This window comes from Pelophylax lessonae (assembly GCF_965119305.1).
Source record: "Pelophylax lessonae genome assembly, chromosome: 5".
NCBI classification, from domain to species: Eukaryota; Metazoa; Chordata; class Amphibia; order Anura; family Ranidae; genus Pelophylax; species Pelophylax lessonae.
The window spans coordinates 3,872,815-3,893,738 of NC_138772.1; the positions used below are offsets into that span (position 1 = coordinate 3,872,815).

At 46.1% G+C, this 20,924-nt stretch overlaps 1 protein-coding gene across 3 annotated transcripts in view; it reads left to right on the plus strand.

Annotated features, from left to right (window-relative positions):
• Positions 1-2,222: 2,222 nt before the first annotated feature.
• ADGRB1 (adhesion G protein-coupled receptor B1) overlaps positions 2,223-20,924 on the plus strand; it is a 912,987-nt gene continuing 894,285 nt past the window's right edge. The window contains exons 1-2 of one of the 3 annotated variants that reach the window (XM_082259420.1): positions 2,223-2,479; positions 2,717-3,524. The gene's annotated coding sequence lies outside the window, so the exon portion shown is untranslated. The remainder of the gene's footprint in view (positions 2,480-2,716; positions 3,525-20,924) is intronic. The other 2 variants (XM_082259422.1, XM_082259423.1) reach the window with 2 other exon arrangements.

Consider the following 20,924-nt stretch of genomic DNA (forward strand, 5'->3'; position numbering starts at 1 on the left):
TCCCCACACAGACATGTAGTCCATAAAGGGACATCTGTCCTAAGCTTGGCCGCTCTGCCGAGGCATTTCTGCCTTTAACCCTCCACCATCCATCCCTTTGCTCTTGCAGCCAGTGGGCTTCATTTGGCATTCCAAACCTCCCGCTCCTCACCTAATCACCGATATACCTTCTGAATGGCACAGCTAATCCCGGCACCGCACTCCAGCCTTGCTCTATTTTTCATTTTTTTTTTCTCTCTTTTTTTCCTTCCACTAAAGCCTCGTACACACGCGTCGAAAATTGGCCGGGAATTTTCGTCCGACGACCGATCTGCCGATTTTCGGCTTGTTAGTATGATGCTTCCGACAACCGACTCCGACTTTTCGGCCGAAAAAAATCTGGTGTGCAGGCTATAAAATTTTTGTTGGCCGTCAACACAACGGCCGATTTCCGTGCAGTCAGTACAGATTTCAACAGGGAAAAATCTTATGAGCAAGACTGGGCATGCTCAGAGAAGAAAGAACACAAAGAAAGCAACCCAACACATGACATCACTTCTGAAGTAGAATTTTGTCGTGCGGGAAAATGCGGGAAAATTCGTGTGCAGTCTAGCCTGTGACCGGCTTGTGAGCCAATAGCGGGCGAGCGCGCGCCCGCTGAGGCGCGCGCCCACCCCGGCTCATTCACTAAGGAGCCCGTGCGTGTGACCGGCAGACCCGATGTCCGCCGGTCACTCTGCGATCGTCGGTAGAGCGGGAGAAAGGCGGGCGGCTAATGTAAACAAGCCGCCTGTCATTCTCCCCTGTGTAAAAATAGAGATCAGACCGTTCTACTATGTAGGACCGTTGATCTCTGTTTTTACAGTAGTAGCCATGTCCAATCACAGTTAGAAGCACGCCCCTAGGACACACTTAACCCCTCCCTCTCCAATACAGTTAACCCCTTCCCTGCCAATGTCATTTTTCCAGTAACAGTGCATATGTATAGCACTGATTACTGCAGTAATATCACTGGTGACCCCCAAAAGTGTCAAAAATGTCAGTTAGGGGTCCGATCTGTCCGCCGCAATGTCACAGTCCCGCAAAAAAAATTGCAGATCGCCGCCATTACTCGTTAAAAAATAAAAAACACCAAAAAAGACAAAAATCTTTCCCTTTGTTAGTAAACGCGATAACTTTTGCGCAAACCAATCAAAATACACTTTTTGCAATTTTTTTTTACCAAACATATGTAGCATAAAACAAATTGGCTGAAAATGTTAAAAAATTTAGATTTTTACATTTTTTTGGGGGGAATTTCATTAAAAAAAATGTGAAAAATATTGTTATTTTTGCAAAATTGACGCTGTTTTTTTGTTTATAGCGCAAAAAGTAAAAATCGCACAGGTGATCAAATACCACCAAAAGAAAGCTCTGTTTGTGGGAAAAAAAGGACGTCAAATTTGTTTAGGTACAGTGTCGCACGACCGCGCAATTGTCCGTTAAAGTCACGCAGTAAAAAAATCGCAAAAAAAAAAACCCCTGGTCAGGAAGGGGGTAAAATCTTCCGGGGCTTAAGTGGCTAGAGCACATTCCAACCAACAAAACACCACTCTGGACAAAAGACTGACGACCGGCCGGCGGAAATTCGTTGCGTGTGTACGAGGCTTTATGCAATAGACTAAAGCCCCGTACATACGCGTCGAAAATCGGCAGGGAATTTTCGTCCGACGTCCGATCGGCCGATTTTCGGCTTGTTAGTATGATGCTTCCGACAACCGACTCCGAATTTTCGGCCGAAAAAATTCTGGTGTACAGGCTATAAAATTTTTCAAAACACGGCCGATTTTCGTGCAGTCAGTACAGATTTCGACAGGGAAAAATCTAATGAGAAAGCCTGGGCATGCTCAGAGAAGAAAGCAAACCAACACATGACATCACTTCAGAAGTAGAATTTTGTCGTGCGGGAAAATTCGTGTGCAGTCTAGAGCACATTCCAACCAACAGACACCACTCTGGAGAAAAGACGAACGACCGGTCGGCGGAAATTCGTTGCGTGTGTACGAGGCTTTATGCAATAGACTGTGCACGCCAATGACTTAAGCCCCGTACACACGCGTCGAAAATCGGCAGGGAATTTTCGTCCGACGACCGATCTCCCGATTTTCGGCTTGTTAGTATGATGCTTCCGACAACCGACTCCGACTTTTAGACTGTGCATGCCAATGACTTAGAGCAACATCCCATTGGCTCCCCCCCCCCCCCCCAGTTGCCGAGATCTCCTGGTGTCAACTCATGTTAGAGGCTTCAGGTGCAAGAAAAAGGGGACAATGCAGGAACAAGCATCTCTACAGTACGGTACACATGGCTGGATGCTGTCACCATGGTAACATCCACGGTTAATCACAAGGAGGAAAAAGGGGGGGGCTCCGTACTGCATCCACTTTTTCTTCAGTCTCTTTCCAACGTCTCGTCCAAAAGAAAGAACCCAAGAGGTCGTTAAACTCCTAGGTTTTGCCTGGTAAGGGAGTCTCTTCTTGGGTCTATCCATTGGGTTGTCCTAGAAAATGGACAGCAGCACTTCTGGGGTCTTCTTGCCAGTGAGGATGGTTCCTTCACCCAACCAGGCTTTATCCAGAGTTCAGAATTCCTTCCATTCAAGTTCCAGCCATCCGCAGCTGTTTGGTCTCCATCTCAGGGTCTAGCTACTCCCCTTCCCACCCTCCCATTTTTTTTTTTATTTTTTTTTTTTTTGCAGCTACCAACTTGTGCATCCATCCCAGCGTCTTTCCCACTGGCTGCTGACTGCATCAGGATAAGGCTGGCTGTCTGCAACAGGAGCATCTTGGAGCATCCTTAGCCTGCTTGGATAAAGCCGAATTTACTTCTCTCCCCCTGGTGTGTGGCTTCTTGGATGCATTTTATCCTTTGCTCCTCTGCATCCTCTCCCCTCCTCTTCTCTTCTCTCTCTCTTCTTTCCTCCTCTCACTCTCTCCCCCACTCTCTCTCTCTCTCCCTCTGTCTTTCTCTCACTCTAATGTGTGATCTGGAAAGCTTATAAAAGCCTGATGTAATTCTTAATGCAGCCCCTGGCTACGAGGACTGGATCTAGTTTCACAGAGTAGCGAAGAAAAAAATAAAAAATAATAATAATAATAATAAAAAAAGGAAAAAGAAAAAAATAATAGAGAAGCTTGAGATGCCTGGCAGCAGAGGATCCTAAGCAAAGCATCTCATGGGGAAGGCGATCCGTCTTGTTGTGTCACCAGAGCTTGGTTGAAGAAGACTTTGATTGTTCTATTGGATCTAATCATTTATTGGATTTGTTGTAACTGGGCATTTTCCATAAAGGCTTGCGTTCCATTTTTTATTTTTTATTTTTTTTCCTCTCTCTTTCTCCGGCTTGTCTACCATTGGAGGCAAAAAAAAAAAAAGGGACTGGCTGGGGCTTTGAGACTTTGCCACAATTTGGTATCGGTGGTGGAAAAAGGATTATACTGGGGGCTCTTGGCTTAATACCTGGAATTTGCTACAGAAGGGAAGAATTCTCAAGTGCAAGCAATCAGGTAAGGAAAAGAAAAAAAAAAAAAAAAAGAAAAAAAAAAAAACCCCAAAAAAACTTAATTTTCTTGTTTGGAGATTTTTTTGCATTGTGTAATTTTTGGGGGGGTTCTGGTTTGGATGCTGGTCAAATATTGCTGAGATTTTTCAGGAGACGTTTTGTAAAGCTATGCCTTCTCCTATCACATCTATTAAGTTCTCCATCCCTTCGTCCTTTAGAATTGTAGCAGCAGGATCTGGTCCTGGAGTACATTGTGTGCCCGGCACACGGAGCCGGGGAATAAAATACATGTATGAATATTTTACGGAGGGATGAAAAAGAAGTATTATACCATCATGAATAAATCAACCCCTTCAGTAAAGCACAGAGAAGCTTTTAATACACGCTGCTGCACTGGGGGGGTTTATTGGAAGGAAGGCGCTTCCACTGCAAGAAGTCCATGCATGAGCTTTTATCAAGAGGGTCAGCCATGTGGACCCCCCTAATGCCATAGATCATGCTAGCACATGCTGATTAGCCAAATGGGGGAAGAGGGTCAGCCATGTGGACCCCCCTACTGCCATAGCTCATGCTAGCACAGGCTGATTAGCCAAATGGGGGAAGAGGGTCAGCCATGTGGACCCCCCTACTGCCATAGATCATGCTGATTAGCCAAATGGGGGAAGAGGGTCAGCCATGTGGACCCCCTACTGCCATAGATCATGCTGATTAGCCAAATGGGGGAAGAGGGTCAGCCATGTGGACCCCCTACTGCCATAGATCATGCTAGCACAGGTTGATTAGCCAAATGGGGGAAGAGGGTCAGCCATGTGGACCCCCCTACTGCCATAGATCATGCTGATTAGCCAAATGGGGGAAGAGGGTCAGCCATGTGGACCCCCTACTGCCATAGATCATGCTAGCACAGGTTGATTAGCCAAATGGGGGAAGAGGGTCAGCCATGTGGACCCCCTACTGCCATAGATCATGCTAGCACAGGCTGATTAGCCAAATGGGGGAAGAGGGTCAGCCATGTGGACCCCCTACTGCCATAGATCATGCTAGCACAGGCTGATTAACCAAATGGGAAGGGGGGGGGGGGGCGTATTTAATGTTTCCCTAATGGGATGCCAATTTTAGGCGCTGGTTTTTAGCCATGGTAGCCTTGGGCTGAGATCTCACCATGTGCCTCCTGTAACTAATTACATCCAATTTTAAGGGTAAATCAGCATCTGATTACCAATGTGATGGCTTTGTATAATCTGGTGGCATGCTCTTGACTCAATCATGTCCAAATCACCTGCGATATTACACAGCATAACATTTTTTTTTTTAGTTTAACGGTAAGGGAAGGATGCTAAATTGTGACCTTTTCGGTGTGCGACTCAATCAGTGGATGTCAGTGCCTAATGGGTCTTTTAATACACCCAGGCTGGGAAAAATGAGACCTGGGGATTTTAGAATGTGGGTCTGCAGCTGAATAGACCTCACACACACAGACTACATCAATATGGATAATTACCAGCTAACCTTGTGTGAATCACCGTGCCAACGTAGGAGTCAATGGCACACTTTGCCTTCATCCCCCCTTCCCCAATCAAGACCCCCCCCCCAATCTAATTAAGATTCCAGAACCCAGACCTTACCATTTGTTTATTGTAATACAAATTCCACCAGATTCAAGCTTAGAATTTGAGCCTCGTTGGTTGGAGGTGATGGAGAACCTCCAAATTCCATTCCGGTTTCTGAAACCAATGCCAAACAATTTGAACCTAGATACTCAATGAGATAATTTCTTCACTAGGGAAATAAGGAAAAGGCTAATATTTTGTGGTTGCTTCATGGGGTGGGTGTAGATGTAGGAGTCAATGGCACACTTGCCTTCATCCCCCCAGCCCCACCACCTTCCCCAATCAAGACCCCCCCCCCCCCAATCTAATTAAGATTCCAGAACCCAGACCTTGCCATTTGTTTATTGAAATAGAAATTCCACCAGATTCAAGCTTAGAATTTGAGCCTCGTTGGTCGGAGGTGATAGAGAACCTCCAAATTCCATTCCCTCCTCGTTAGTCAGAGTTGATGGAGAACCTCCAAATTCCATTCCCTCCTCGTTGGTTGGAGGTGATGGAGAACCTCCAAATTCCATTCCCTCCTCGTTGGTTGGAGGTGATAGAGAACCTCCAAATTCCATTCCCTCCTCGTTGGTTGGAGGTGATAGAGAACCTCCAAATTTGAACCTAGATACTCAATGAGATAATTTCTTCACTAGGGAAATAAGGTAAAGGATAATATTTTGTGGTTGCCTCATGGGGTTGGTGTAGACGAGAGAATTAGAACAATTGGTTTACAGCAGGCATGTCCAACCTGCGGCCCGGGGGCCGCATGCGGCCCATAACCACAGGCAATGCGGCCCCCTGACAATTTTTTTTTTTTGCTGGGGAGGAAGGAAGTCGAGTCGGGGGCACGGCCACAGAGGTTTCCAACTAACTGTAGGAGGGGATCATCCACTAGTTGTGTTAAATTAGTGCTGGGGGGGGGGGGGCGCGGCAGCGTTTTATTACTTATATACCTTAACTATAGTATATATAATTTATATGCGGCCCGAGAAAATTTCTCTGCACTCAACGTGGCCCAGAGAAGCCAAAAGGTTGGACACCCATGGTTTACAGGTATGGTAAAGATCCATGTGTGGTCCATGCAGTCCCTGAAGCACATAATATCTACTGGGACTTGTTGAGCTGATCCCTTATTTGTGTTTGAAATGGAAATCACCCTCCCCCCCTCCCCTCAAGGATCTTGTGTTCTTCCAGTGAATACATTTTTTTGTGGCTGTTAAGCAATCGTAGATGCCCCATGAGCAGCTGCGGGCCCTTTATGAAGAGCAAGAGGGCAGGATTTGAGTCAATAAACAGGCAGGAGGGTTAAATAAAAAATCCCCCGGAGAACGCCACATGCTCACACGCTATTCTGCATTGACTAAAACGCGACCGGTGAAATTTTTTTTTTTTGCAAAAGTGAGAAAATTTCATCACAAGTTTGCTGTGATTGCACCTAAAAGCTGCTAAGACATTCTGATAGCTTGTACAAAATACACAGGGAATCTCTCGCTCTATTTTAAGCTCTGAAAAGAATAAAAAAAAAATAAAAAGAGAAAAAGGGTTTTCCATGGGTTTTCAGCTTTTTCCTTCTCCACTTCGCTGCAATTCAAATCTCTGGCTAACAGCAATTTTCTCCTCCTGGGAGGTCGCATCGTCTGGCCAGCGAAGGGTTAGCCGGCGGTAAATGGAGGCAAATTGTTCACAGGTTTCCATTCCAATTCAACAGTCCATTGTCTAGAAGCCTACAAACAAAAAAAAGCGGATAGGAATTGATGGTGAGTTGGGAAATGTGAATAATGTCTATGATCAGGGCAGATAGAATTACTAGAGAAGAATAATAGCAAAGTGCACAGTCATAGAATGCAGACCACGTCTAATTTTATCCCGAAAAACATCCCTTTAATCTCTCTCTAATCTACCATATGCTGCCCAGAGGAGAGGGAAAAATCTTTCAAACAATGATTTTAAGGGTCGTTGGATAGCAAACGCAAGACTGAGCTGTGATCGGGTATGTTGGGATGTAGCCTAGCAATCAACTGAAAGGTTGCCATTGATGATGGAACCACAGGTGGTGCTGGGACTTATGGTTTTCCTGCAGCTAACAGACCTCAAAGCCTTAGTCCATGCCCTTCTTATATGTACATGCAGTCAACTGAAAGATTGCTGTTGATCATGGAACCACAGGTGGTGCTGGGACTTATGGTTCCCCATTCAGCTAACAGACCTCTCTTCAAAGCCTTATCTTAAGCCCCTCTTATAAGCAGTCAACTGAAAGGTTGCCATTGATGATGGAACCACAGGTGGTGCTGGGGCTTATGGTTCTCCTGCAGCTAACATACCTCAAAGCCTTAGTCCATGCCCTTCTTATATGTAAATCCAGTCAACTGAAAGATTGCCAATGATGGTGGAACCACAGGTGGTGCTGAGACTTATAGTTCCCCATCCAGCTAACAGACCTCTCTTCAAAGCCTTATCCTAAGCCCCTCTTATATGTGTAAGCAGTCAACTGAAAGAATGCCATTGATGATGGAACCACAAGTGGTGCTGGGACTTATGGTTCTCCTGCAGCTATCAGACCTCATAGACTTATCCCATGCCCTTCTTATATGTGTAAGCAGTCAAATAAAAGGTTGCCATTGATGATGGTACCACAAGTGGTGCTGGGACTTATGGTTCTCCTGCAGATAACAGACCTCAAAGCCTTAGTCCAAGCCCTTCTTCTATGTACATGCAGTCAACTGAAAGATTGCCATTGACAATGGAACCACAAGTGGTGCTGGGACTTATGGTTCCCCATCCAGCTAACAGTCCTCTCTTCGAAGCCTTAGCCTAAGCCCCTGTTATATGTGTAAGCGATCAACTGAAAGAATGCCTTTTGTAATGAAACCTTAGGTTGTGCTGGGATTTATGTTTCCCTTGCAGCTAACAGACCTCAAAGCCTTATTCCATGCCCCTTCTATATGTGTAAGCAGTCAACTGAAAGATTGCCATTGATGATAGAATCAAAGGTTGTGCTGGGACTTATGGTTTCCCCATAGCTAACAGACCTCAAAGCCTTAGCACCTTTTATTTGTGCAAGCAGTCATTTAAAATATTGTCATTGATGATGAAACCACAGGTTATGCTGGGACTTATGGTTCTCCTGCAGCCAACAGACATCAAAGCCTTAACCTTAGCTCCTCTTATATATGCAAGCAGGCAACTGAAAGATTGCTATTGATGATGAAACCACAGGTTGTACTGGCACTTGTGGTTCTCCTGCAGCTAACAGACATCAACACCTTAGCCCCTCTTATATGTGCAAGTAGTCAACTGAAAGATTGCTATTGATGATGAAACCACAGGTTATGTTGGGATTTATGGTTCTCCTGCAGCTTAGGTGTACAAGCAGTCAACTGAAATGTAGCCATTGATGATGGAATCACAAGGGGTGCTGGCACTAATGGTTCTCCTGCAGCTAATAAACCTCAAAGCCTTAGCCTTAGCTCCTCTTATATGTGTAGGCAATCAACTGAAATGTTGCCACTGATGATGGAACCACAAGTGGTGCTGGGACTTCTGATTCCCTAGAGCTAACTGACCTCTCCTCAAAGCCTTTTTCCAAGCCCCCTCTTATACGTGCAAGTAGTCAACTGAGAGATTGTCATTTGTGATGGAACCACAGGTTATGTTGGGATTTATGGTTCTCCTGCAGCTAATAGACCTCAAAGCCCTAGCCCAAGCCTTCCTTAGGTGTACAAGCAGTCAACTGAAACATACCCATTGATGATGGAATCACAAGGGGTGCTGGCACTAACGTTTCCCCATCCAGATAACAGACCTCTCTCCAAAGCCAGAACCTGAGCCCCTCTTATATAAGCAAGCAGTCAACTGAGAGATTGCCATTTGTAATTGAACTACATGTTGTGCTAGGACTTATGGTTCCCCCCCCGCAGATAACAGACCTCTCTCCAAAGCTTTATCCCAAGCCCCTCTTATATGTCAACTGAAAGATTGCCATTTGTGATGGAAGGCTTGCTGGGACCACCCTGTGTACCCGGGCCCCCTACAGGAGGGCTGGTGGTCCCCCCCCCTCAGCAGACCCTGGAGATCACCATTACCCCCTCTCAGCACCCTCCTCACCCCATGTGCCCATTGGACAGATCTGGTCTTTGCGGGGCCCCTTTAAGGCTTTGAAGGCTTTTGGGGCCCCCCTGTGTGCCCGGGCCCCCTACAGGAGGGCTGGTGGTCCCCCCCCCAATCAGCAGACCCTGGGGATCACCATTGCCCCCTCTCAGCACCCTCCTCCCCCCATGTGCCCATTGGACAGCTCTGGTCTTTGTGGGGCCCCTTTAAGGCTTTTGGGGCCCCCCTGTGTGCCCGGACCCCTACAGGAGGGCTGGTGGTCCCCCCCCCCATCAGCAGACCCTGGAGATCACCATTGCCCCCTCTCAGCACCCTCCTCCCCCCATGTGCCCATTGGACAGCTCTGGTCTTTGTGGGGCCCCTTTAAGGCTTTGAAGGCTTTTGGGGCCCCCCTGTGTGCCCGGACCCCTACAGGAGGGCTAGTGCCCCCCCCCCCCTTCAGCAGACCCTGGAGATCACCATTGCCCCCTCTCAGCACCCTCCTCGCCCCATGTGCTGGGACTTAGGGTTCTCCTGCAGCTAGCAGACCTCAATACCTTGGTCCAAGCCCTTCTTATATGTACAAGCAGTCAACAGAAAGGTTGCCATTTATGGTGGAACTACAAGTGGTGCTGGAAATTATGGTTCTTCCTCAGCTAAAAGACCTCTCTCCAAAGGACTAAGGACCGAGTCTTAGTCTAAGGACTGAGCCCCTCTTCTATGTGTAATTGAGCAATAAACTCATCTTTTTTTTCAATTTTGTCTGCAGTTCTAGTAATTTCTTGTCGCCCTTGCTCCCGTCCATCCATCATATGGTCTTTTCAGGAGGCAGCTAGTTAGTTTCCAGTGAGAAATAATATGATCTAAATCACCCCGGAATGATTAAACGTCCACTCCTGTGAGAAGCGACACTCCGATCATCGCCCCTCTCAAACACTCTTTGCGATGGACGCTCGTCAGAAATCATTGACATTCCGGGCCAGGGCTTGGCAATTGACTTGAATGGTGATGATGTGATTTTAGGCAACTGGGAAGAAGTGGTTTATTGTGGAGCAATTTCGCAGGCTGCGTTTAGGAGGGTTCGCGTGTGGGGTGGGCGGCTGAAGGGTAAAGAGAGAAAAAAAGGGGGGGGGGGGGAATAAAATAACAGAAATTTGGTAGGAGAAGGTAGGGTTGTATGGAAAGCCCAAGAGATGTTGGCTTCTTTCTGGGCGACGTAGGTATTGTCCACAGCTTGGATGCTCCAAGAAGATGAATCCGTAGGGTTGCAATAGACAGGCGTTCTCTCTTTTTTAATAATTAGCTTCAATTTGATTTGTCATTTACTGAATACAGAAGTCCTGACACATGATATTAGGAATTCTAATGATGACTAAGATAGGATAATTATATAATTATAATAACGATAAAGATTCCAAGGTGATCTTATTAAAAATTTATGCATCTATTGACATGTACGTTATATTGTCTCTGGCTATGTAGGTATATATGCAGAGAAGATACATAAATTATGTATAAACCTCTTGTATATACACACAGCTGTTATATATACAAGGCATACATATGTACACCAATCCCTATCGCTCTATCCGTCTCAATACACATAAAAAATTGGGTTTATTTAACCCTGCCTCGAAAACCCCTCGGCGTGATTGACAGCTTCTTAAATGCGCCGTATCCCATCCTAAACGGTTAAGTCAACAGGAATATGCAAATATTAATTCAGTCCGAAGCCTCACTCATAATTCCATTCCCTCCCCATAGACCAGCCATAGCTCTTAAGAAATTAATCATATTTTCTATCTCGTTAAATGCAGCATGTGATTGGGGTTGGATGATTAAGAGATCTCGCTAATATCTTTTCGAACCAAAGCAATGCCGCAAAGGATTCTGGGTAACAAAAATTTAAATAAAGAGGGTTAAAAAAAAAATAAATAAATTCCATGGGGTAAGGAAATGCCCTTCCAGTGTTGAATTCCAGTCCGGTAGATGCAGAATGCGACCTGTTGATGTATTTGCACAGAAAGGGAAAGGGAATAATAAGAGCCGATGTTCCCTATAGCTGAGCCAACTTTATGGCGTTGCAAAAAGCTGAAATATCCACCGTTGAAACCTAGAGGGCGCCAGATAGTCGCTTTCCACTTAGGCGCACAGTGCTGTACTATATTCACTGCAGAGAAAGACAAACAAATATAAAGCTTCTTACTATGTAATGCTGTGAGCCAGCAAATGCCAATCGGCTTGTGCCATGCACCGCCACGCTGAGGGGTTGGGAAATGACGTGCCGGCATGCCATTTGCGCCCACCTCCGCGGCAAGACATGCAAAGGTTAATTGCACAGCACACCTTTAGGGGGGGGGGGGGTCATTGGCTCATAAAGGACACCAAGATATCAGAAAGCCTGTGTAGGATTCCCCCATAGACAGGTGAGGGCTTTAATAATTGAAGAACTGCCTATAGAACGAGGAGGCACCAATAATGGACAGCTGGCAGTACCTAAACCCAACTCTTCCTATCCTGAAATTGATGGTCGGTGGGAGTAAAAAAATTACCTCATTGGTGTCAGTGTAGGAATTCGTTCCCCATATCCAGCGTCAGTGGGAGAATTAGTTCTTCGTTCCTGGTTTCAGTGGGAGGATTAGTGCCCCATAATTGGTGTCAGCAAAATAATTAGTTTCCCATCTTAGGTGTCAGTGGGAGGAATAGTGCCCCATCATTGGTGTCAGTGGGAGGAATAGTGCCCCATCATTGGTGTCAGTGGGAGGAATAGTGCCCCATCATTGGTGTCAATGGGAGGTATGGTGCCCCATCATTGGTGTCAGTGGGGAGGAATAGTGACCCATCATTAGCGTCAGTGGGAGGAATAGTGCCCCATCATTGGTGTCAGTGGGAGGAATAGTGCCCCATCATTGGTGTCAGTGGGAGGAATAGTGCCCCATCATTGGTGTCAGTGGGAGGAATAGTGCCCCATCATTGGTGTCAATGGGAGGTATGGTGCCCCATCATTGGTGTCAGTGGGGAGGAATAGTGACCCATCTTTAGCGTCAGTGGGAGGAATAGTGCCCCATCATTGGTGTCAGTGGGAGGAATAGTGCCCCATCATTGGTGTCAGTGGGAGGAATAGTGCCCCATCATTGGTGTCAGTGGGAGGAAAAGTGCCCCATCATTGGTGTCAGTGGGAGGAGTAATGCCCCATTGTTAGTGTCAGTGAGAGGAATAGTGCCCCATCATTAGTGTCAGTGGGAGGAATAGTGCCCCATCATTGGTGTCAGTGGGAGGAATAGTGCCCCATCATTGGTGTAAGTGGGAGGAATAGTGCCCCATCATTGGTATCAGTGGGAGGAATAGTGTCCCATCATTGGTATCAGTGGGAGGAATAGTGCCCCATCATTGGTGTCAGTGGGAGGAATAGTGCCCCATCATTGGTGTCAGTGGGAGGAATAGTGCCCCATCATTGGTGTCAATGGGAGGTATGGTGCCCCATCATTGGTGTCAGTGGGGAGGAATAGTGCCCCATCATTGGTGTCAGCGAAATAATTAGTTCCCCATCTTCGGTGTCAGTGGGAGGAATAGTGCCCCATCATTGGTGTCAGTGGGAGGAATAGTGCCCCATCATTGGTGTCAGTGGGAGGAATAGTGCCCCATCATTGGTGTCAGTGGGAGGAATAGTGCCCCATCATTGGTGTCAATGGGAGGTATGGTGCCCCATCATTGGTGTCAGTGGGGAGGAATAGTGACCCATCATTAGCGTCAGTGGGAGGAATAGTGCCCCATCATTGGTGTCAGTGGGAGGAATAGTGCCCCATCATTGGTGTCAGTGGGAGGAATAGTGCCCCATCATTGGTGTCAGTGGGAGGAATAGTGCCCCATCATTGGTGTCAGTGGGAGGAATAGTGCCCCATCATTGGTGTCAGTGGGAGCAATAGTGCCCCATCATTGGTATCAGTGGGAGGAATAGTGCCTCATCATTGGTGTCAGTTGGAGGAATAGTGCCCCATCATTGGTGTCAGTGGGAGGAATAGTGCCCCATCATTGGTGTCAGTGGGAGGAATAGTGCTCTATCATTGGTGTCAGTGGGAGGAATAGTGCCCCATTCACTTGAATAGGTTGCATTCAACAATGGCACTACTGGCCCTCCAATCAAGAATGTGCCCCAAAATTTATTTTATTATAATTATTTTTTTTTTAAGCTTTCCCAAGAAACAGAAGAGACTGTCAGGGGGTTTATTTCTTTAACATCCAATAAGATCTAAAATGTAAATTATGACTGGACTGGCCCTTTAATAACGATGGTATAATAGATGACCCCATTCACATAGATGTCTGACACAACAAAGACCGTCACAGCCTCTATTCTGCAGATGCCACCAGACACTGACCTTCCCATGACCTTGGGAGATTGAGTTGTTACATGAAGACGTCCCTTGCTGTGGATGGGGCTTTATCTACGCTCATTATTCTATTTATAAAGCTGCAATCTTTTTTATTTGTGATCAGGGGAAGATCAGAGCAGAGATCTCATCATCCATGGTACAGGGGAAGATCAGAGCAGAGATCTCATCATCCATGGTACAGGGGAAGATCAGAGCAGAGATCTCATCATCCATGGTACAGGGGAAGATCAGAGCAGAGATCACATCATCCATGGTTCAGGGGAAGATCAGAGCAGAGATCCCATCATCCATAGTACAGGGGAAGATCAGATCAGAGATCTCATCATCCATGGTACAGGGGAAGATCAGAGCAGAGATCTCATCATCCATGGTATGGGGGAAGATCAGAGCAGAGATCTCATCATCCATGGTATGGGGAAGATCAGAGCAGAGATCTCATCATCCATGGTACCGGGGAAGATCAGAGCAGAGATCTCATCATCCATGGTATGGGGAAGATCAGAGCAGAGATCTCATCATCCATGGTACAGGGGAAGATCAGAACAGAGATCTCATCATCCATGGTACAGGGGAAGATCAGAACAGAGATCTCATCATCCATGGTACGGGGAAGATCAGAGCAGAGATCTCATCATCCATGATACGGGGGAAGATCAAAGCAAAGATCTCATCATCCATGGTAGAGGGGAAGATTAGAGCAGAGATCTCATCATCCATGGTACAGGGGAAGATTAGAGCAGAGATCTCATCATCCATGGTACAGGGGAAGATCAGAGCAGAGATCTCATCATCCATGGTACAGGGGAAGATCAGAGCAGAGATCTCATCATCCATGGTACAGGGGAAGATCAGAACAGAGATCCCATCATCCGTGGTACAGGGGAAGATCAGAGCAGAGATCCCATCATCCATGGTACAGGGGAAGATCAGAACAGAGATCCCATCATCCGTGGTACGGGGGAAGATCAGAGCAGAGATCTCATCATCCATGGTACAGGGGAAGATCAGAACAGAGATCTCATCATCCATGGTACGGGGGAAGATCAGAGCAGAGATCTCATCATCCATGGTACAGGGGAAGATCAGAGCAGAGATCACATCATCCATGGTACAGGGGAAGATCAGAGCAGAGATCTCATCATCCATGGTACAGGGGAAGATCAGAGCAGAGATCACATCATCCATGGTACAGGGGAAGATCAGAGCAGAGATCCCATCATCCATGGTATGGGGAAGATCAGAGCAGAGATCTCATCATCCATGGTACAGGGGAAGATCAGAGCAGAGATCTCATCATCCATGGTACGGTGGAAGATCAGAGCAGAGATCTCATCAGCCATGGTACGGTGGAAGATCAGAGCAGAGATCTCATCATCCATGGTACGGTGGAAGATCAGAGCATAGATCTCATCATCCATGGTACGGGGGGAAGATCAGAGCAGAGATCTCATCATCCATGGTACCGGGGAAGATCAGAGCAGAGATCTCATCATCTATGGTATGGGGGAAGATCAAAGCAGAGATCTCATCATCCATGGTATGGGGGAAGATCAGAGCAGAGATCTCATCATCCATGGTACAGGGGAAGATCAGAGCAGAGATCTCATCATCCATGGTACGGTGGAAGATCAGAGCAGAGATCTCATCATCCATGGTACGGGGGAAGATCAAAGCAAAGATCTCATCATCCATGGTACGGTGGAAGATCAGAGCATAGATCTCATCATCCATGGTACGGGGGGAAGATCAGAGCAGAGATCTCATCATCCATGGTACCGGGGAAGATCAGAGCAGAGATCTCATCATCTATGGTATGGGGGAAGATCAAAGCAGAGATCTCATCATCCATGGTATGGGGGAAGATCAGAGCAGAGATCTCATCATCCATGGTACAGGGGAAGATCAGAGCAGAGATCTCATCATCCATGGTACGGTGGAAGATCAGAGCAGAGATCTCATCATCCATGGTACGGGGGAAGATCAAAGCAAAGATCTCATCATCCATGGTACGGTGGAAGATCAGAGCAGTGATCTCATCATCCATGGTACAGGGGAAGATCAGAGCAGTGATCTCATCATCCATGGTACGGTGGAAGATCAGAGCAGAGATCTCATCATCCATGGTATGGGGAAGATCAGAGCAGAGATCTCATCATCCATGGTACGGTGGAAGATCAGAGCAGAGATCTCATCATCCATGGTACGGGGGGAAGATCAGAGCAGAGATCTCATCATCTATGGTATGGGGGAAGATCAAAGCAGAGATCTCATCATCCATGGTACTGGGGAAGATTAGAGCAGAGATCCCATCATCCATGGTATGGGGAAGATCAGAGCAGAGATCTCATCATCCATGGTACGGTGGAAGATCAGAGCAGAGATCTCATCATCCATGGTACGGTGGAAGATCAGAGCAGAGATCTCATCATCCATGGTACTGGGGAAGATTAGAGCAGAGATCCCATCATCCATGGTATGGGGAAGATCAGAGCAGAGATCTCATCATCCATGGTACGGTGGAAGATCAGAGCAGAGATCTCATCATCCATGGTACAGGGGGAGATCAGAGCAGATATTTCATCATCCATGGTTCAGGGGAAGATCAGAACAGAGATCTCATCATCCATGGTACAGGGGGAGATCAGAGCAGATATTTCATCATCCATGGTTCAGGGGAAGATCAGAACAGAGATCTCATCATCCATGGTACAGGGGAAGATCAGAGCAGAGATCTCATCATTCATGGTACAGGGGAAGATCAGAGCAGAGATCTCATCATCCATGGTACAGGGGAAGATCAGAGCAGATATTTCATCATCCATGGTACAGGGGAAGATCAGAACAGAGATCTCATCATCCATGGTACAGGGGAAGATCAGAGCAGAGATCTCATCATCCATGGTACAGGGGAAGATCAGAGCAGAGATCTCATCATCCATGGTACAGGGGAAGATCAGAGCAGAGATCTCATCATCCATGGTACTGGGGAAGATTAGAGCAGAGATCTCATCATCCATGGTACAGGGGAAGATCAGAGCAGAGATCTCATCATCCATGGTACAGGGGAAGATCAGAGCAGAGATCTCATCATCCATGGTGCAGGGGAAGATCAGAACAGAGATCTCATCATCCATGGTACAGGGGAAGATCAGAACAGAGATCTCATCATCCATGGTACGGGGGAGATGGATTTGGACTGGTGGGAAGTCCTAGGCAATGCCCACATTTTATGCCTGGCCTTCATGATCAATAGAATTGAAGAATGAGAGGGGCGGGGCCAGGGACAGCCAGGAAATGAGGCGGGGCTCTATCTGACTTGCTGCAGCTTCTGATGCACATTGTGAGAAGCTCACAGTGTGCAGTGAAATCAGAGGAAGACGTTTCAGTCCAGGGAGAGAGCTGCTAAATCTGTGCAGGACTGAAAGGGGAGATTTAAGAAATACGGACAATGCCCCCCCCCCCCCCCCCAGAAGGAACCCCCCCATCCCCCACACTCCTCACCTTCAGTATAACGGGCTCAGCGCTAGCAGTGATCTATGTACGGAGGGAAATAAACGACCGCTGAAATCCAATCTCTCAGCCTGCGTCTGTCCTTGATCTCTCTGATATAAATATCAATTTCTCGCGATCAATAACGCTAATAATAAAATAATTTTATTACAGCGATCCGCCATGCAATGGCCGCCGCGGTCCCGGGCAGGTTTGCGGCACGGCCTCGGATCTATAATCACTTCTTTATCCCCATGGAGGATCTGTAAACGTGACCCCGGCAAAATCAGATTTATTAACCCTTTTCTCCGATGGCGGTGGAAGCCGTTACATTGTTGCCAGAATTATTATCAGGAATTGATAAAGAAAAAAAAAAAAACTCCATGCCGGGTATAAAATATCTTCCAGCAGATTGTAAAAAAAATGTAAAACAAAGTCATTGAGTCCTGAATAAAGCTGGAAGCAGTTACATAGTTCTTTATTCAGCATCACTCAACACCACTCGAGGCCTCGAAACGCGTTCCAGCGCCGCAAAAGCGGGGGTTCCACGGAATCCGCCTTTTAATAGTCACAAATATAGATTCGCAGAACACTCCTTCAACCGCGTACAAAACTTTATTGTGCCAATAGACACGCTACCTGTTCCTCATTAACGCGTTTCACCCTGTTCTTGACCACTTGCCGACTGCTGCACGACTATTTACTGTGGCGGTCAGCCCCTACTGGGCAAAGCGAGGTACGTCGCTCGCCCACGAGCCCCGCTCATTTACTAACATCCCCGCGTGATTGACCGGTGGCTCCGATGTCCGCGATCTCCCGCTGGAGAGGGAGAAAGGCAGGCGGCTGATGTAAACAAAGCCGTCTGTCATTCTCCCTGGTGTAACAGCAGAGATCATATGGTTCTGCTATGTAGGATCGTACGTCTCTGTGGTTACATCACAAGCCACGCCCCTTTACAAAAATGTCAGTCAGGGGTCCGATCTGTCCCCCGCAATGTTGCAGTCCCGCAAAAAAAATCGCAGATCGCCGCCATTACTCGTTAAAAAAAAAAAACAATAAAAATGACAAAAATCTTTCCCTTTGTTAGTAAACACGATAACTTTTGCGCAAACCAATCAAAATACGCTTATTGCGATTTTTTCACCAAACATAGGTAGCAGAAAACAAATTGGCCTAAAATGTTAAACATTTTTGATTTTTACATTTTTTTGGGGGAATTTCATATAAAAAATGTGAAAAATATTGTTATTTTTTTTAAATTGTCGCTATTTTTTTGTTTATAGCACAAAAAGTAAAAATCGCACAGGTGATCAAATACCACCAAAAGAAAGCTCTATTTGTGGGAAAAAAATGACGTTAATTTTATTTGGGTACAGCGTCGCACGACCGCGCAATTGTCAGTTAAAGTCACGCAGTGCCGAATCGCAAAATAGGCCCTGGTCTTTGAGCAGCCAAATCCTCCGGGGCTTAAGTGGTTAAGTATTACCTGGGGGAGATGCAGACTAGAATACTGCAATCACTGAGCAGCAAATGAGATCACCTGTGATGTAATTTAGTTATCTTGCAAACCTGGCCTGTTGGTGGGTCCCGAAGACCGAAGTTGAGAACCACTTCTCTAACTCGTTTCACCCCTTTCTAGGATCTTAGTCATAGAGTTGAGTTGAATGTAAACTGCTTCCAGACCGCCCACTGCACATTTACTGGGGCTTCGCGCAACGACGTACCTGTACCTGTACGTCGCATTTGCTTCCTGGTCTGAGGCTGCTGGTGACCCACTCCCGCTGTGATTGGACACAACGGGAGCCAATCAGCGGGTCGGGCAGACGCGATGTTCGTCGGGACCCGCCGATCCTTTCGCCGTTCTTTCAGGGGACAAGATGGAGATCTTGTGTTTCTGCTAAGAGGGAACACAGGTCTCTGTCTTCCCCCAAGTCAGACCATCCCCCACACAGTTAGAAAACACTCCCTAGGCTCACATTTAACCCTTTGTTAACCCCCTTCCATGCCAGTGTCATTAGTACAGTGACAGTGCATATTTTTAGCACTGATTGCTGTAATAATGTCACTGATCCCCCCAAAAATGTCAGTTAGGGGTTCGATCTGTCCGCTGCAATGTCGCAGTCCCGCTAAAAATCGCAGATCGCCGCCATTACTAGTAAAAAAATAATAATTTTATAAAAAAGGCATAAAAATATCCCAGTGTTTGTAGATGTGATAAGTTTTGCGCAAACCAATCAATATACGCTTTCTGGGATCTTTTTTTTTTTTAGCCAAAAATATGTAGCAGAATACAAATTGGGCTAAATTTTTGGAAAAAAATATATTTTTTCAATTTTTTTTTATTGGATGTTTTATAGCTGAACATAAAAAATATTTTTTTTTTCACAATTGTCGCTCTTTTTTGGTTTATAGTGCAAAAAATAGACATCACAGAGGTGATCAAATACCAGCAAAAGAAATCTCTATTTGTGGGGGAAAAAAGGACATCAATTTTATTTGGGTACAGCGTCGCACGACCGCGCAATTGTCAGTTAAAGCAGCGCAGTGCCGTATCGCAAACAAATGGCCTGGTCATTATGGGGGTAAAACTTTCCGGGGCTGTATCTAAACCTAAGGAACATATTGCAGCTTACCGGTTCTTAGATGGGCCGGCTGCCTTCATTTTCCCCTTTTTCGGGCTAAAAACATTTTTAGCAAGTGCAGAAAATACGTGTTGATCCTGCCAGAAATGCGGAGGCCTTGTCTCTTCCTGAGAATCCGATTGGAAGCACACACATCCTCTAATATAATGAAGCCGGCTACTCTGTAACATCTCTTGTATCTATTCTTTATTGACTACATGGCAGGATACAGCAGTAACTAACGCGTTTCGGCCGCAGTCTTACAGCCCATTGCAATGAATAAGGCTTTGGCCGAAACGCGTTGGTATGTTACTGCTGTATCCTGCCATGTAGCCAATAAAGAATTGATGGAAGGGATGTTACCGAGCAGCCGGATTCACTATTATTGCTACATTGTTTTCTCTGTTGAAAGCGCAAACAATCCTATTGGATGTTCTGTACACGGAGGAAGAGGCGGAGTGAATTTTGCAAAAATAAAAAAATGGGGACAATTTGTCTCAATTTGGAGGGAAACGTCCTCCGTGACCCCCAAAAGGCGGTCGGATCAATTCTCCAATATATCAGGACTACGGTTCAGTGACTGTGGATATCGCTAGGCATTGGATCCTAGCGTGATCTTAATTTATAATGCGCTGAAGCATTTCAGACGCCACCCCCCCCCCCCCAATTAAATATGGGAGATGTGGATATATGGGGGATATATGGGGTATATGGATATATGGGGGATATGGGGCATATATGGTGTATATGGATATATGGGGGGATATATGGGGCATATATGGGGTATATGGATATATGGGGTATATGGATATATGGGAGATGTGGATATATGGGGTATATATGGGGTATATGGATATATGGGGTATATATGGGAGATGTGGATATATGGGGGATATATGGGAGATGTGGATATATGGGGGATATATGGGGGATATATGGGGTATATGGATATATGGGGTATATGGATTTATGGGGTATATATGGGAGATGTGGATATATGGGGGATATATGGGAGATGTGGATATATGGGGGATATATGGGGTATATGGATATATGGGGGATATATGGGAGATGTGGATATATGGGGGATATGTCAGGTATATGGTTAATACACTGTATAGGGTATATGAGCTACTGTATATGTGGTATATGGGGATATGGGATATGGTGGATGTACAGTATATGGGATATATAGAGGATATGGGATGTATGGGTATAT